Raw genomic sequence first — 18,327 nt, forward strand, 5'->3', positions numbered from 1 at the left:
GAAAGTCTTCCCCAGTAAGAGGGCAAAATCTAGATCACTGACCAAAAGAGACATCCAGGTAGTGGTTAAAAAGAACTCCCACCTTTCCCCTCTTATCAGTCTTGTGAGCAAAGAGCCAATAACAGTATTGATAGGAACATAAGGAACTGCCATACTGGGTAAGATAAGAGATCTATCTAATCCAATATCCTGTCTCAGGCAATGCCAGTACTAGATGCATCAGTGAAAATTGCAAGAAATTCTGTAATGGGAAATAATGAATTAACCTAGCCACAAGCAAAGGTTTTCTTAACCCCCTTCAATTAGTGGTTGGTTTATGCCATGAATTGTGAGGATTTATACCCCTTTTAAACATTTATCCTATGTAACTGTGGATATTCTCATTATGGTTCTAAATCTCTGATCATTGTTAATCCTACCAGTCTTGGGGAAATAAGTTCTACACATTTATTTTGTGTTACATTTTTTAAAAAGCATTTCCTTTAGTTCGTGTTAAATTTGTTCCCTTTTCATGTGATTATAAGTCTCTTTTTCTTGTATTCTGAGAGTATAAACAGGTGCACTCGACATTCCTAATATCTTTTCAATCTCTCCTCCTCATGGAAGCTTTTCCATGTTTCTATCCTTGATTCAGGGTTGAATTCTCCCCTGGGCAATTTGATCCACACTTAGTAGGTTGCCATGCCAACCTCCTGAACTCTAACCTTTGAAATGGGCCACAGAAAAACAGCCAAATAGCATACCAAGCTGTCTGAAAAAACAATACTGTTTTGACATTTTGGTGGTAACCTAGAAGTAAAACCTTGACATATGCTTAAAATAGTGCACCAATTTCTGCAGTCACTTACACCCTTGTAAGCCTCAAAGGGTTTGCAAACCAGTAAGTGATAGCAGAATTTGGACCATATCACTTTACCTGCACTGTGCAGAGAAACCAAATCACACCCACTGAAGTAATTTGAATCACTCATCTGACTTAGTGTCATATGATTTGCACATTTTGTACATGTGGGAAATTAAAGGTCTGTATGAAGTAAGATGGAAGGGGGAATAGATTTCTAAATTGTGTGGTAAGACTATCCCATTGTGCAATACAAAATTAAAGACATAGGTACATGTGTAAAAAGAAAGGACTAAGTTCTCTGTGTAACTCCACTTGCTTCAATGGAGTTATATCAGAAAATGTGGCCCAAGGGAACTCATTATGTAATATTTACATAGGCTGGACTGTCTGAATGTCAGTGTGAGCTGCACAGCTGAGGAGGGGCAGACAAAAGTATTTATCCACAAATATAAAAAGGTGGTCATTAAAATCTTTACAATTGCAAGTAATTAACTTTGTAATTAACAGGACTGTCAAAGCTAAAACATGAGACATAACTGTCCTTCTCTGCTCAGCACTGGTGAGGCCTCAGATGGAGTACTGTGTCTAGTTCTGGGCACCACACTATAAGAAAGACATAGACAAATTGGAGAGTCCAGAGAAGAGCAATTAAAATGATAAAATGTTTAGAAAACCTGATTTGTGAGGAAAGATTAAAAAACTGGGCAAGTTTAGAGTTGACAAAAAGAGTGAGGGGTGTCTGATATATTTCAAATATAGTAAGGGCTGTTATAAAGAGGACTGTGGTCAATTGTTCTGCATGTCCACTGAAGGTAAGTCAAGAAATAATTGACTTAATGTGCAGCAAAGGAGATTTAAGTTAGATATTAGGAAAAACTTTCTGTCTATAAGGATAGTTAGACACTGGAAAAAACTTCCAAAGCGGGTTGTGGAATCCCCATCATTGGAGGTTTTTAAGAGCAGGTTAGACAAACCTAATCCTGCCTCAGCACAAAGGGTTGAATTAGATGGCCTCTTGAGGTCCCTTGAACTCCTATATTTCTATGATTTTGTTCACTTTACTATGGCATTTGCGGTATTCCCTATTCTAAGTACAGAGAAACTAACTGCAGTGAGCACTGTGGTAATTTCAATGAGGCAAACTGGAAAGATTTTAATGGCAAGCTCTGTAGGCCTGATTCTGATCTCACACTGATTATACACAGGTGTGACTCCATTGACTTCAATGGAATTACTTCTGATTCACATTGGCATGGGATCAAAATCAGCTCTTCTCTGTCTAACTTTGTTTTAATTCCTGTCTTCAAATCATTTTACAGTGGACAGTTGATACATAAGCATTACAATTTACCTGTTAACTCTGTTAATAGGAGCTTATATGTATTCCAACAAAGCAATGTGTAGCAATGTATGTTAGGGTACGGTTTTAGCCAATCCAGACAGATCATAAAGGAATATACCCATAGGTATGAGAAAAATGCTCTGCTAATTTCCATAAGCAGCAGCCAGTATGTTCAGAGGACTGAAAGATCCCTACACATCTGCAGACTGCCACTGAACAGCAGACTCAATCCTTCTTTCCTCTGAATTGCCTTTGTGCACTAGAATAATTCACTGCAGAAATTACTATCTCCCCTTTCTATTCTCTCAAGGAAGCAGGGAATTTGCCTGTTACATAGCCTACATGATTGCATCCTTCTTCGTTTCAAATGTTTTTTGTTTGAAATGTTTGGTAAGCTTCCTCTTTGGAGGCCATTGTGGCCTCGCTGAGCTTAATTGTGCATGCACAGATCTGTCTTAGCTCTTGCTCTGCATGCTAAAACTAAGGAACCTTTCCACCATGGAAACCCTCTTATGTTAAGAACTACCCTTTTTTTGTTTTTTCAATGTGTATTTAATTTACAAAACCACAATCAGTAAAGGAGCACATAGTAGACACATTAAAGCCAGAGAAGTGCTGTAGTCTTGGTCAATAAAATAACCAATTAACAATATAATGTTGCATGTAAAAATAGACACATTGATATTTGAGATACCACAATTTCCTCTATACCTACAATGAGAAATAACCATGGTATCTGTTTGCAAATGTTTACTTTTCATGGCAGTCATTGTAAAACGTGGTTTGTCCAAGGAAATAAGGACAAAATAACAAAAAATTAGATCCTTATTTCTAAGATTTGGATCTTGAATTCTAGCCAGTCTCCGAAATCCATCTGATTAGTTTTGATATCTGCCTCTTCAGATGATATTAATATGGAGGAAAGCACCAATTTCTTCTAACTTTTAAATAGGTCTTCAGTTTTAGTTTTTAGCTAGGGCTAAAAACTGAGTTAATGTGTGTGCTCCATTTGTTGTTTACACAGCTTAGGCAGCTGCTATTAAAATTGCAGTTAGTCAAAAAATCTTGTTTTTGACTCAGGAATTTTGACAACCTTTAGGATTGTCCACAGAAGGAGAAATAGACTCTTCTGAGGCTGTCAATCCTCTCTGGATTCCATAATTATTATTGTTTGTATGTTATTGCACCAATAGAGTAAAAGGCCACTTCCTTCCTTATCAGCACCATCTCTTCCCTATGGCACTCAGAGATCCAGACCATACCTAATGTTCTCAAATTCCACAAGCCTTGAAAGCCTGAGCATGGAGTTTGATTTCCACAATGTGACAATGTGGCCCTGCTATAAAAGGCATGCTGAGTTCCTGAGCTAGTGATGGATTTGAAGAGCAAAGCCCACTTACCAATAAAAGTTAGCTTACTTATTTGTTACTTGAAATCTGGCTGATGAAAGGTTCCAATTGTTGAGCATTTTGTCACTATCCATAGGTAGAAACAAGTGTTCCTCCAGCCAGACAAATGAAATCAAAGAGAGGAGTCAACGTTAAGTTAGAACTCATGGAACTACTGCAGCATGATTAAAGTCAAGTCCACATATCTAAAAACCAATAAAACAACAAGAACCTCAGGAGGGGCAATTTAAAGGGAAATGGAGGAAAAAAAGGATTATGGATAAAATAATATAGTGATTTTTAGCAGAAGGGAGAAGGCAATGGGTTTAAATTAGAATATCCTGAACAAACATAACCATTTCAATATATATCAGCCATGTAAGAAATGAAAACAGCCTGCACAACATCAAATTTTCTCATTTAGAAAAGGACTTAAAACACAATTTAGGTCAGAACACTATAGGATTGTAGGGGGAATTAAGAACAGGGGGAGGAATAGCTCAGTGGTTTGAGCATTGGCCTGCTAAACCCAGTGTTCTGAGTTCAATCCTTCAGGGAGCCATTTAGGGATCTGGGGCAAAAATTGGGGATTGGTCCTGCTTTGAGCAGGGGGTTGGACTAGATGAGCTCCCTTCCAACCCTGATATTCTATGACACACCAAACCAGAGGAATAATGGAAGGCATATTTGGGATGCAAAGAGAAACTCTGAAATTAAAAGAGCTAGAAATACTGAATACAACTCTAATCCTTTCCCCCATAAGCAAAGCAAGAAATCAGTCAAGGATGCAGCCAGACCATTAAAAAATAGAATTGAATAAGAAACAGTCAAAAAGCCTTTGGAAGAGGGATCCTGGCCAAATTGCATTAACAAGAAATGTTATTTTGGCATATAGCATGGTTTACCTTAATTTTTAAAGAACCTTGATACACACATCATTTTTAAAACTTGTTTTAATGCATTTATAGGAGGATGAAAGTAGTCTGCTTAATAACAGATGCCTTTTATAGATCTAGGAGACAATTGTTAAGTGGGCTGAAAACAGAGGCTCATGAATGTACATATTTTATTGTAATATAAATATCAAGGCATGGGAACTAAACAAAGCTATGCAGGGAACTTTACAGCTGGTGGGAGGGATAAATAAGGAGCTAGTGATAGTTTATGATCCGTTACACCAGAGCAGAGCAGAATCTAGCCTAAGATTTGGAATAAATTAATACCAGGAATATGCCTACTGCATGGGGCTTCAGCATGGAAAATTAGAAATGCTGGTCCTGGCAAGTGCTGCTGGCCCCAGGATATGACAAATGCTGCACAGGGGTAGCCTCCCTTGGAATTTTGTTTTATAAAATGATCATGTGCTTACACTCATTTAGCAACTGCTCACCCTGAATAAATAACATTTTTTCCTTTTGATTTTGTAGTCTGTTATCTTGGAGCTGATCTAACAAATATGTGGTCCATAGATTTGAAAAGCAAATTCAGAACTGCTGGTTTGTCCCTCAAAAGCTTGATCACGAGGGAGATATGTTGGATGAAATAAAGAAGATCCTGGAATGAAAATCCGAGGGCTAGAACTATAAATAATAAAGTCCCATTACACAGCAGTCTGATTCTTAGCAATCCTGGCACAAACAACTAGTTGAGTAACCCTAAATGCTAGGCAACAGGGCCAAATTTATCTTTGGTGTAACTCCATTGACTTTGGGGAATTTGGATTCCAGACGACTATTAAATTTGTTGAGCCAAATTCAGATCAGGTTTAAGCACTTACAATTCCCTTGGTGTCAGTGCAATAGCACCAGCTTACTACAAGGCCTGAAATTGGCACAACATGTCTCTTATAGTCAATTGATTTTGCAAAACACTGCAGTTTGTCAGCCCCTTTGATATCTCCACTCTCTGGAGAGCTGCCCTCTTCCAGCCCTACATTGATTCATTGCTGAGTTGACCTTTACAGATAGACCAGAATAGAATTTCGTTTGTATAATGTCTTTCAAACTGGAGGTGTCTCTAAGCTTTGACAAGGCAATGGTACTATGCAAATACTGTGTAGGCAAATATAAAATCAACCATAAGCTATGTAGTGGCTTGTATATAGCCTTGGACATAGGACTTTCATAAATTATTGGCCAGGACAACAGGGTTATCCCCTTATTTATTTAAGAAGTAATTTTACAGAGTTCACTTTGTAATGAATGTTCTAAATTGTAAAACAATTTCAACAATAACCTCTTATTTTTAGTAGTTCATGACGTTCTGAAAAGTCCTCCTTTTGGGTTAAAATCCCTATTTCCCTCAGTTGAAAGGAGAATAGGAGAAAAGGGGGAATACAGCATGAATTTGGGAAAACTCCCAAACATCCCTGCAGCCTGCCACTTCCCACAGCTCCCATTGGCCAGGAACAGCAAACTGTGGCCACTGGGAGCTGCAGGGGGCCATACATGCAGACAGTCAATGTCAGCAAAATGTCTCCTGGCCTGGACTCAGATTAGCCTGATGGGCCGCATGCAGCCTGCGGGCTGCAGGTTGCCTACCACTGTTGTGGATCTACCTACGAACACTGTTGTGTCCATGAGGAGATTCATTGCCTTCCATAGGGCTCCTAGCAGGTGGATTGCTTTGCATGATCATGACTCCATCTTAGTCTTCAATATAACAAAGAGTAAGATGGAGCTCTTAATTGTTTTGCAAAGGAAGCAAAGCATGAAAACAAAGGAGAATCATTTACTATTGACAAATAGGACACAAGGAGAGTGAGACCGAAAAATCCCCTGTCCAAGTTTCTTTGCACAGCAGTACAATAGCCATTGATGGACCTATCCTCCATGAATTTATCTAGTCTTTTTTGAACCCTGTTATAATCTTGGCCTTCACAACATCCTCTGGCAAAGAGTCCCACAGGTTGAGTGCAGTGTGTGAAGAAACACTTCCTTTTGTTTGTTTTAAACATGTTGTCTATTTCATTTGGTGACCCATAGTCCTTGTGTTATGAGAAGGAGTAAATAACACTTTCTTATTTACTTTCTCCATACCACTCATGGTTTTATAGACCTCTATCATATCTCCTAGATGAAAAGTCCTGGTCTTAGTAATCTCTCCTCATACAGAAGCTGTTCCTTACCCCTAATCATTTTGTTGCCCTTTTCTGAACCTTTTCCAATTCCAATGTATCTTTTTTTTGAGATGGGGCGACCACATCTGCATGCAGTATTCGAGATGTGGGCATGCTATGGATTTATATAGCAGCAACATGATATTTTCTGTCTTATTTATCCCTTTCCTAATTCCCAACATTCTGCTGCTTTTTTGAATTTTACTGCACATTTGAGTGGATGTTTTCAGAAAACTATGCACAATGACTCCAGAATCTCTTTTTTGAGTGGTAACAACTAATTTAGACCCCATCATTTTGTATTTATGATTGGTATTACGTTTTCCAATGTGCATTACTTTGCATTTATCAACATTGAATTTCAGCTGCAATTTTGCTGCCCACTCACCCAGTTTTGCTAGATGCTTTTGTAACTCTTCACAGTCTGCTTTGGACTTAACTATCTTGAGTAGTGTTGTATCATCTGTAAATTTTGCCACCTTGCTGTTTGCCCCTTTTGCCAGATCATTTATGAATATATTGAATAGTACTGGTCTAAGTACAGACCCGTGGGGGACACCACTATTTACCTCTCTCTATTCTGAAAATTGACCATTTATTCCTACTCTTTGTTTCCTACCTTTTAACCAGTTACTGATCCATGAGAGGACCTTCCCTGTTATCCGATGGCATCTTACTTTGCTTAAGAGCCTTTGGTGAGGGACATTGTCAAAGGCTTTCTGAAAATCTAAGTACACTATAACCATTGTGCACATGCTTGTTGACCCCTTCAAAGAATTACAGTAGATTGGTGAGGCATGATTTCTCTTTACAAAAACCATGTTAACTCATGTTTATCTATGTGTCTTACAATTCTGTTAACTATAGTTTCAACCAGTTTGCATAAAAGACAATGTCACAATCCAGAAAGAAGAGACTCCAAACAATGAAGAAATTGTCATACTTCTACTTGTTCCAGAGAAGAAAAAAACTGATTGAGAATGTAGGAGTGATAGGAAGAGCTAGAACCAAGGAGTACAAGCTGAAGCCACCATTGTAGGGAATGGAATCACAGACTGCACCAATACAAGGAAGGCAAATCTTCAGGAGATTTGAAATCTACGGTTAGTCTTCTCTGCCCTGTACGACCTGCACCAGCACAGAATGGGTGTAAAACACTACTATACTATACCCTCTCTTGCCCTGGTAAATGGAAACAGAGAAACAGAGGCCCAGTGTGCCCAATGATTAAAGTACAGAAAAAAATCTTGGTTGGGAGAAGTCCAGTGGATATTAGGCTTGATCCAGGAGCCTGGCTCAAAATTTACTCTGTAAAATGCATCCATTTGCAAAGGGTTTCCCAGAACTTAGTGTCAAATAGCAATGCATCACACATTACCAATTTTTGTACAACAATTGGTGCTTACAGTACTTTGTCTATTTAAGCAATTTCTTAAATATAGAATTTATTTAAGTGGATATTGCAGTTTGAAGCAGATGGTTCATTCTGTTTGGTAAATCGTTTTTTTGTGGTTCATGAAACTAGCAGCACCACTACTGTCTAGTATGTTAATTTGGAATCCATGTACTAAAACTTCATTACAAAATTGTATGATGAAAAGATTTGCTACATGTGCACAAATACTACCATTTGTATTCCTGGGGGCAAAGTAGTGATTCTGTAGTTAAGGCTCCATCCAGACTTCCCTTTTAAGCCTTATTTTTAATCCCCCTTCATTTTTTGATAGGAAGAAACAAACTGTCTGAAAATGTGTCTGGTTACTAGGAGAATAACTTTTCCTGATGGCTTGTAAACAAGAAGATTAAAAAAAACTTTCATATGGTAATTCACCTCAAATTAATTATGTTTTACATTTACAGCTGCATCTCCCAATTCTTTGGACCCTTTTTTCAGCACAGGAATTATTTAAGAACTTCAAATTTCACACATTACATACTATCAGTCTCTATGGTATACAGCAATTTTCACAGGAAGTGCATGCTTAAAGTTAGTAATGAATCTTCAGCATTATGTAGTGGATCTCCTCCATTTCCTGAGTAATTAAAAGTTTAATCACCTAGTGATTAAAGGTGTTATAACTAAGCAATTGGCTCTTAAAGTTTAAGTGCTAGGCATTTAACTCCATTTTGGAACTGGCAGTAGCTGGGTCCGGCAATGCTGGGTGGATCATGGGAGAGTACTCAACTGGGGCAAAGGGGCCTAGACAGTCTAGGAACAGAGGAAAGCTCCAATGTGGGACCCTTAATGAATGGGGGAGGCAACCTAGTGACAGGTGATGTGGAAAAAGCTGAAGTACTCAAAGCTTTGTTTGCCTCGGTCTTCACAAACAAGGTCAGCTCTCACACTGCTGTTCTTGGCAACACAGTATGGAGAGGAGGTGAGCAGCCCTCAGTGGTGAAAGAACAGTCTAAGGACTATTTAGAAAAGCAGGACATGCACAAGTCCATGGGTCTAGATCTAATGCATCCGAGGGTACTGAGGGAATTGGCTGATGTGATTGCAGAGCCATTGGCCGTTATCTTTGAAAACTTGTGGTGATCTGGGGAGGTCCCAGATGATTGGAAAAAGGCAAATATAATGTCCATCTTTAAAAAAGGGAAGAAGGAGAACCCGGGGAACTACAGACCAGTCAGCCACACCTCAGTCCCTGGAAAAATAATGGAGCAGGTCCTCAAGCATTTTTAAGCACTTGGAGGGGAGGAAGGTGACCTGGAACAGTCAATATGGATTCACCAAGGGCAAGTCATGCCTGACCAACCTGATTGCCTTCTATGATGAGATAACTGACTCTGTGGATATGGTGAAAGCGGTGAACATGATATATCTTGACTTTAGCAAAGCTTTTGATACTGTCTCCCACTGTATTCTTGCCAACAAGTTAAAAAAAGTATGAATTGGATGAATGGACTATAAGGTGGATAAAAAGCTGGCTAGATTGTCTGGCTCAACGAGTAGTGATCAATGGCTCGATATCTAGTTGGCAGCTGGTTTCAAGCGGAGTACCCAAGGGATCGGTCCTGGGGCCGGTTTTGTTCAATATCTTTATTAATTATCTGGATGATGGGACGGATTTCACCCTCAGCAAGTTCACAGATGACACTAAGCTGAAGGGAGAGGTAGATACACTGGAGGGATAGGGTCCAGAATTACCTAGACAAATTGGAGGATTGGGCCAAAAGAAATCTGAGGTTCAACAAGGACAAGTGCAGAGTCCTGCACTTAGGACGAAAGAATCCCATGCACTACTACAGTCTGGGGACTGGCTGGCTAAGCAGCAGTTCTGCAGAAAAGGACCTGGGGATTACAGTGGATGAGAAGCTGGATATGAGTCAGCAGTGTGACCTTGTTGCCAAGAAGGCTAAGGGCATATTGGGCTGCATTAGTAGGAGCACTGCCAGCAGATAGAAGGAAGTGATTATTCCCCTCTATTCCACACTGGTGAGGCCACATCTGGAGTACTGCATCCAGTTTTGGACCCCCCACTACAGAAAGGATGTAGACAAATTGGAGGGAGTCCAGCGGAGGGCAACAAAAATGATCAGGGGGCTGGGGCACATGACTTACGGGGAGAGGCTGAAGGAACTGGGCTTGTTAATCTGCAGAAGAGAAGAGTGAGGGGGTGATTTGATAGCAGCCTTCAACTACCTGAAGGGGGGTTCCAAAGATGATGGAGCTCGACTGTTCTCAGTGGTGGCAGATGACAGAACAAGGAGCAATGGTCTCAAGTTGCAGTGGGGGAGATCTAAGTTGGATATTAGGAAACACTATTTCACTATGAGGGTGGTCAAGCACTGGAATGGGTTACCTAGGGAAGTGGTGGAATCTCCATCCTTACATGTTTTTGAAGCCCGGCTTGACAAAATCCTGGCTGGGATGATTTAATTGGTGTTGGTCCTGCTTTGAGCCGGGGTTGGATTAGATGACCTCCTGAGGTCTCTTCCAACCCTAATCTTCTATGATTCCACCTTTGGTGGCTGGCAGACCTGTTAAGATCCAACAGGGCAGGAGTATCTTCCTGCCAACCTCAGAAGAGAGGAGGATTGTGACACCCTGACACCCCAATATTCACCACTGTAATGTAATTAGTATATGTCTTATACAAAGTATGCCTTGTGAGGTGTGATTCTAAAAATCTTGATCTGTTAGACAGTAATATCTTATTGGACTGTACGTGCTATCATCATATGTGAAGTCATGAAGTTTGGCTATGTATGTGTTACTGAAACATGTTGAGGCTGAAAACACCCATAAACACCTTTCAGGTACAACAGTAAAAAGGCCAAACAATGTTAATGACTTATTGAGGAAATACACACAAGCACAAGGATTACCCTAGGAACTGTGTACAATAGAAACCTCTCAGATAGCACTATACGGGGGAACTGTTTGACTCCTTTGATGATCCCCTTTGAGGATCTGGGCCTTAGCTTGTGGTTTCAGTAGCTATTAATGTTTGTGTTGCTGTTGGCTTTTGCCAGAAAAGATGTGTTATTGATATATCAATATCTCAAATTGCCCTATGCAAACTTAACCAAGATTTTTTGTTTTGGAATTACAGATTGGGTGTATTGGACCAGTTATTGAAATAACAATTTGAAAGCTGATTCATTCTTTTCCTAGCTCTTTATTTTTCCTCCCTACCTTTCATTCCTTTCTCCTCATTACAGGATCAGCTTTAGCGGCTGCTGTTGCAGGGTTTATACATTCTCTTTTCACACTAATTTTCTGATATGTGAATAAAATTAATTTGTTTCCCTATAAAGTATGGATGATGTACAGTAGTGATGGAGGGAGTTAGAATTCTCTGATCTTCCTATGTAAGAGAGAGCTTTAAAAAAGGGGGGCCTTGTTCTAGCTCACGTACATTTACAAGTCTCCCTTTCAGAGGAAGCTGCACATATGTATTTGAGGCTAGACTGTGGAACTTAATGTAATACTGTTTCAAGTATCATTGGAGTTTGGAACTACTACAAGTCAATAAGAAGGATAAGACAGTTTACTGAATTTTTATCATTTTGAGTACCATTCCAGTGACCAAAGGCCTGCCTGTGAGATGCTGAGCTCCTCTGAGAAGGTGCATAACACTTTGATGGATTGGACCTTGAGAGAGACTTCAGCCAGCAGAATGGGAAAAAAAAAAAGTACTGCTCACTGTTTTTTACTTGGCAAAAGAGAAAAGTAATGCACTATTCTTTGGACTAAATTGTGTCCTCATTTGTGCTAAATAGGCCAATCAGCAACCGAGAGAGAGAGAGTGCATCAGAGTAAATCAAACATGAAGAGCTCTATATATGAATGAGAATTAGGTGATGTATGGTAAATTGGGATAGCTCTTCACAGAGGTGAAATTAATATAGAATACTGAAAAAAAAATGTTTGAAAGTGAATGGGATACATCAAACAAAAGTTTTGGGGCTAGTAGAATGCGGGAACAATAAATGGTTCCAATAGCTGAAGAAATGTCAAGCGGAAAGACAGAACTGTGACCCGGCCAGTGAAAAGCCAGATGCTTAAAAGGTAAGCCTCAAAAGATACCAATCTTTTCAAACCTATGAACCTTTTTGTCCAGCCTAAATGAAGGGAAACTACAAACAACCAGGAATCACATAATGGGTAATGTGAAACCAATAATAACATCATATTTCAAATCCTATTAATTTCCAAGCTTATGGCATTATCTGGTTAAACAACTGTTTAGTAACATTTGAAATACTGCAATCAATTTAATATTTCTTTATTCAAACATTGTACACAAAGGAAGAAGGGAGAATCTCCCATGATAGCTAGGTAGGATTCAAATCAAACCTCAGGGGATCTGGGATTCAGCTTGTGCAGAACAATTGGGAAAATGCTGACCACTTTAGGACAGAAGGAATGGGAAGCATCTCATCTTCGTAGTCATATGGTTTAAGGCCAGAAGCGACCAATAGATCATTTAATCTGACCGCTGGTATAACAGGCCATAGAATTTTACCCAGATATCACAGTACTGAGACCAATAACTTGTGTTAGACTGAAGTATATAGTTCAGAGAGTCATCCAATCTGGATCTGAAAACATCAGAGATGGAGAATCCACCACTTCCCTTGGTAGTTTGTTCTGAGTGTTAATTATCCTCACTGTTAAAAGTTTGCTCCTTATTCCTAATTCTAAATTGTCTGGCTTCAGCTTCCAGCCATTGGGTCATGTTATGCCTTTCTCCACCACATTAATAAGCCCTTTAGTACCCAGTATTTTCTCCCTAAGAAGGTAGAAAACCATTATTGATATACTGAAAACAAGTTACCTGTCAATCTTCTTTTTGAAAACCCAGACACACTGAGCTCTTTGTTTCTCACTGAAAGACATTTTTCTCCAGCCCACAAATTATTTTTGTGGCTCTTTTCTGTACCCTCTCTAATTTACAACATTTTAAAAATGTGGGCATCAGAGCTGGATATAGTATTCCTGTCTCAGTCTCAGTGCTGTATAGAGTTAAAACCACATCCTTCCTCCTACTCATCTGTTTATACATTCAAGAGTCACATTAGCCATTTTGCCCTGGCATTGCACGGGGAGCTCATGCTGAATTTCTTGTCCACTCTGATCCCTAAATCTTTTCTGAGTCACTGCTGTCCAGTGTACAGTCCCATTCTGTAGGTATGGCCTACATTCCTTTTTCCTAGATGTATAACTGTGTATTTGGCTCTATTAAATACATTTTGTTTGAATTGGCCCAGCTCACTTCCTGACTCGGATCACTCTGTATGACTGCCCTGTCCTCATCATTATTTATCACTCCAGCAAACTTTGTGGTGTCCTCAAATTTTATCAGCAGTGATATTATATATTTATTTCCAGATCACTGATAAAAATATTTAATATTTAATTCCTGAGGAACCCCATTTTAAATGCCCAACTAGATGACAATTCCCCATTGCCATCTACTTTTTGAGATATGTCAGCTACCCAGGTCTTAATCCATTTAACATGAACTCAATGGATATTGTATTATGCTATTTTTTTTATTCAGGATGTAATTGGGATCTAAATCAAATGCCTTCAAAAAGTCTAAGTGTTATATATACACATAGTTATCTTTATCAATTTTGTAATCTCATCTGAGTAGGAGCAGAGACCTGTTGAGTGGAAAAAGGAACATTCTGGCCTATTAGAGTGTTGAAATCTGTCTTGGATGGGAGGGATAAAGTTTGGAAGTGAGCTGTCTACTGGCAAACTGAATGGTCTGGGGCTGTCGCCCATTGAAAGAAGACAGGCAATGAAAGGAGGAAAGAAACCCTGTTAGAGCCTCACTCTGGATTATGAAGTTTGGGATCTGGCTGTCTTGAGCAATATGAGAAAAATCAACTGGCAAAAGTCATTTCTGTGCCAAAACCAACCAAAAAAAAATCTCTTAAACCTTAACATTGTTTCAAATCCAGTGAAACGGATAAAGTCAAATATATCAAAGTAAATAAATATTTTTAAATGTTAAAAACAACTAAAGAAGTCAGTCTTACACAAAGCATTATATAACCTTTATGAAAACAGGATTTATAGTGGAAATGCTGACAGACTAACTAAAGCTGCAGTTGGGACACTACTGCAGTATAATATTCTCATCCTGGCCCTTGTTCATTGCACCTTCAGATTCATTTCCATGAATTTACTTAAAGATAAACTTGAACTTTTGCTGAAAGTAGCTTGTCAGTGTGGTTACAGGCTCTTAGTATCATTTGGTCAAAGCCAAAACAACCCTGTGAGAGCTGCAGCAGCAGAACAGCTTGTCAAACTAAAACCTTCAGCAGATGGTTCTAAATCATAGGAACTCCACTTTGTGTGCTGAATGCTTGAGCAGTTCCATGAATAACAGAAAGCTGTCCACAAATATGTGGGGAAAGAGCAGATGTGTGAGGCTGATGTTGCCTGATCTCCACCAAATGGAATCCTATTGCTGTCAAAAGCACTGTCTCTTGTCTGTTTGAGACAGTGACTTAAAGCATTCACCTGAAACACCTCCATTTTTTAAATACGGCACCTCTACTTGTTGCTGTGAAAACTGAGAATTTACACTGGCGTGGTAGGAAGGTAGACACTGCAGCAATACAATGTCTGAGGGAATGGTTACAAATCTCTCAGCTTTTCTTTAAAATTTCTACATAAAACTTAAATGATTTTTATGTTTTTGGTTTTGCCAACTTTGGTTCAATTTCACCCAGCAGAACAGATCTTCTTAATCGTAAAAAGAAAAGGAGGACTTGTGGCACCTTAGAGACCAATTTATTTGAGCATAAGCTTTCATGAGCTACAGCTCACTTCATCAGATGCATACTGTGGAAAGTATAGAAGATCTTTTTATACACACAAAGCATGAAAAAATGGGTGTTCACTACTACAAAAGGTTTTTTCTCCCCCCACCCCATTCTCCTGCTGGTAACAGCTTATCTAAAGTGATCACTCTCCTTACAATGTGTATGATAATCAAGGTGGGCCATTTCCAGCACAAATCCAGGTTTTAACAAGAACGTCGGGGGGGGGGGTAGGAAAAAACAAGGAGAAATAGGTTACCTTGCATAATGACTTAGCCACTCCCAGGTCTCTATTCAAGCCTAAGTTAACTGTATCCAGAACTGGGCAGGAGGGTCTCATGGGACACTGTAGTGCGTACCTACCCCACCCCTAAGAGCTAGAGGCACCTGCCGGGAGGCGTGGTGGGGAGTCCTGGAGGTGCTTACCTGGGGCAGCTCCCAGGAAGCATTCAGCAGGTCCCTCTGGCTCCTAGGGGCGGGGGAGTGTAGCTGGGGGGGGAGCAGGGGGAGCGGCCGCTCCCCCCACTGATCACATCAAAAGTGGTGCCTTAGGCGCCGACTCCCTGGGTGCTCCGGGACTGGAGCACCCACGGGGAAAATTTGGTGGGTGCAGAGCACCCACCAGCAGCTCCCCACCCCACGCCCAGCCCCAGATCACCTCACCTCTGCTCCGCCTCCTCCGCTGAACACGCTGCACCACTCTGCTTCTCTGCTGCCCCCCCAACCCCTGCCCAGCTTCCCGTGAATCAGCTGTTCAGCAGGAAGCCGGGGAGGGCAGAGAAGCAGGCAGCGGCTTCCCGCTCAGGCCAAGGGTGGCGGAGGTGAGCTGGGGTGGGGAGTGGTTCCCCTGTGACCCCCCCACGGGTTACCTGCTGCGGCGCAGGCGGCCCTCCTCGCACACCCGCCCCAGCTCACTTCCACCTCTCTGGGCCTGAACGGGAAGCCGCCGCCTGCTTCTCAGCCTTTCCGTGTGAACAGCTGATTCGCGGGAAGCCTGGGGGGAAGAGAAGCAGAGCGGGGAGGCACATTCGGGGAGGAGGCGGAGCGGAGGTGAGCTGGGGCCGGGGGTGGGGCAGAGAGCTGCCTGTGTGTGCTCTGCACCCACCAAATTTTCCCCTTGGGTGCTCCAGGGCTGGAGCACCCATGGAGTCAGCACCTAAGGCGCCACTTTTGGCCAGTTAAATTTAGAAGCCCTTTTAGAACCGGTTGTCCCTTGCAGAAAAACCGGTTCTAAAAGGGCTTCTAAATTTAACAACCGGTTCTAGTGAACCAGTGCGAACCAGCTCCAGCTCACCACTGAGTATATCTCCCTTAAATAAAGCCTTCTGAAGGAACACTTGAACTCTTGTAAAAGCCAGATAAAATTTAAAAGTCCCAAAACAAAAGTGTCTAGATTCCAGCAGCAACTCCTTGTGTTATAAGGCCTCAGGCCTCTCTGCTGCCTTTCCCCTTTTGTTCAGCGTTCCTCACAGGCCCTTCTGCCTGCAGAGCTTTTGCAGTCTTTCCTTTACTTGTTCAGGTTGTCTCCCAGACCTCCTTGCCTGGACACCTTTTGGCTTAGTTCAGGCTCTCTGGGATTTCCCCTCCTCTGGAACTTTCTTTCTCCTCAGGAGATTTGTTCAGCTGTGCTCTTCTAAGCCTTACAGGGTACGTCCACACTGTGAACGGCAGTGAATCTCAGAGCCCGTATTGACGGACTCAGGTTTGCGGGGCTTGTGCTACAGCACAAAAAATAGCTGTGTAGATTTTGCAGCTTGGGCTGGAGCTCCGGTTCTGAAGGCCCCCCTGCCTCGGCTTTTGAGCCTGAGCTGCAATGTAGCATAAGCCCAAGTTGTTGACCCTGCCTCAGAGGCTTGCTGTTGCTCACTATATAGACATACCCTTAATAGGCTCAAGTGCTCCTTCCTGAATTAACTACCTATTAACTAACCCCAGCTAGACCTGGCTTGGCTCATTCACTTCAGTGGAGCCTCTCACAGGATAGCTGGGCATTTGATTCCCTTAATGCTCCAGCCCTATGAAGGTGCCCTTCTCGAATCCTATGAATCTACAATCCTAGTCACAACTCCAGCACTCACTGAGCTCAAAGACTTAGATAATTGCAATTTTAGCCTGATAGGTGGTGGATATTTCAGCCTAGCCCTTTGACAACCACAGTACTCAGATAGATGGGATACCATTGGACAGAATGATACTCTAGAGGTGCATAGGAGTTTATTTTTCCATTTTGAAATGTTTATGGCCTGACCCCAGTGAGTGGCCGGGGACTTTCACAGGTCTCCATGAACAAAAGTTCCGAGATCCCCTATAGAATGGTGGGTTGTTTTTTTTTATTATTTCTCTGGCATGAGTCTGCCAGAACTAAAATTAAGCACCTCCCTAGGTCTGGTGACTGCTTATCATTGCCCATACTTTGTGACTGTATTATTATAAAGACTATTTTCTACCTTAAAGTGGAGAGACTGTGCTAGATGGTGTTAGGGAATTTGGACAAATATTCTGAGCATAACTAAAATGTTATATTATAATTATAGTTTGAGTGTGACAGCCTAGGACCTCAAATACCACTACAGTGTAATCTAGTAAATGAAAGGTAAAAGTCTCATACAGACACTCAGCAGGTTTCCAGAAGCTTTATTCTGTGATTTGCATAATTTTATGGTGCGGAGAATATAGAACATGGAAAGTTGTCAGTTATTTTGGACACTGTGGTACTACTGATCTTCACTTTTCGTTCCTCTCTCATTTTTGAAAGGAAAATCAAGGGTAACATTTTGAAAAAGAGGCAGTTTTCTTCAACTGTGGCCCAAAATGAAGACATCTGTTACATGATTTAGCTGGGAAAGGAGGTTATAGTTACTACTAGTTAATCCTGAAGGGATCCCGATATTCTGTGAGGTGAAACTCTCCTTTCCCACCACAAAAAAAAAAAAAACATCAAGAAGTTGCCCCATTAAGTCTATCATTATTTATATCTCTCTCAATATTCTGTCCTCTAACTGCTCTCTCTGTCACTGTGGTCAGCAGAATGGTTTTTCTCACTGCCCTCTACAAGTCTGAGGGGGATACTGGCATCTCTTTTCCCATTCTGCCCTATCCCTTTCACATGGGTATTGAGCAGGGGGTTGGACTAGATGACCTCCTGAGGTCCCTTCCAACCCTGATATTCTATGAAAGGAGGTGCTGGATCAGCTTTGGTGTTAGAAGTTATAAGGTGTGGTCTTTTCTCCAGAGTGAGCCAGTAGACAGCATATTGATCTTCACTCAGCTAGTTATACCCAAGGCTAATCAGAATGGCAATCAATGCATTCAAACAGTAGTAGATCCCTCTGTCCCCCATTAAATT

General features: G+C 41.0%; 1 long non-coding RNA gene across 3 annotated transcripts in view; it reads right to left on the reverse strand.

Moving 5' to 3' along the window:
* The window catches only part of LOC140908151 (uncharacterized), a 149,422-nt gene that overhangs the window by 81,879 nt on the left and 49,216 nt on the right, over nucleotides 1-18,327 (reverse strand). The gene's annotated exons all lie outside the window — the stretch shown is intronic.

The sequence above is a fragment of the Lepidochelys kempii genome, chromosome 3, assembly GCF_965140265.1.
Source record: "Lepidochelys kempii isolate rLepKem1 chromosome 3, rLepKem1.hap2, whole genome shotgun sequence".
Taxonomy (NCBI): Eukaryota; Metazoa; Chordata; order Testudines; family Cheloniidae; genus Lepidochelys; species Lepidochelys kempii.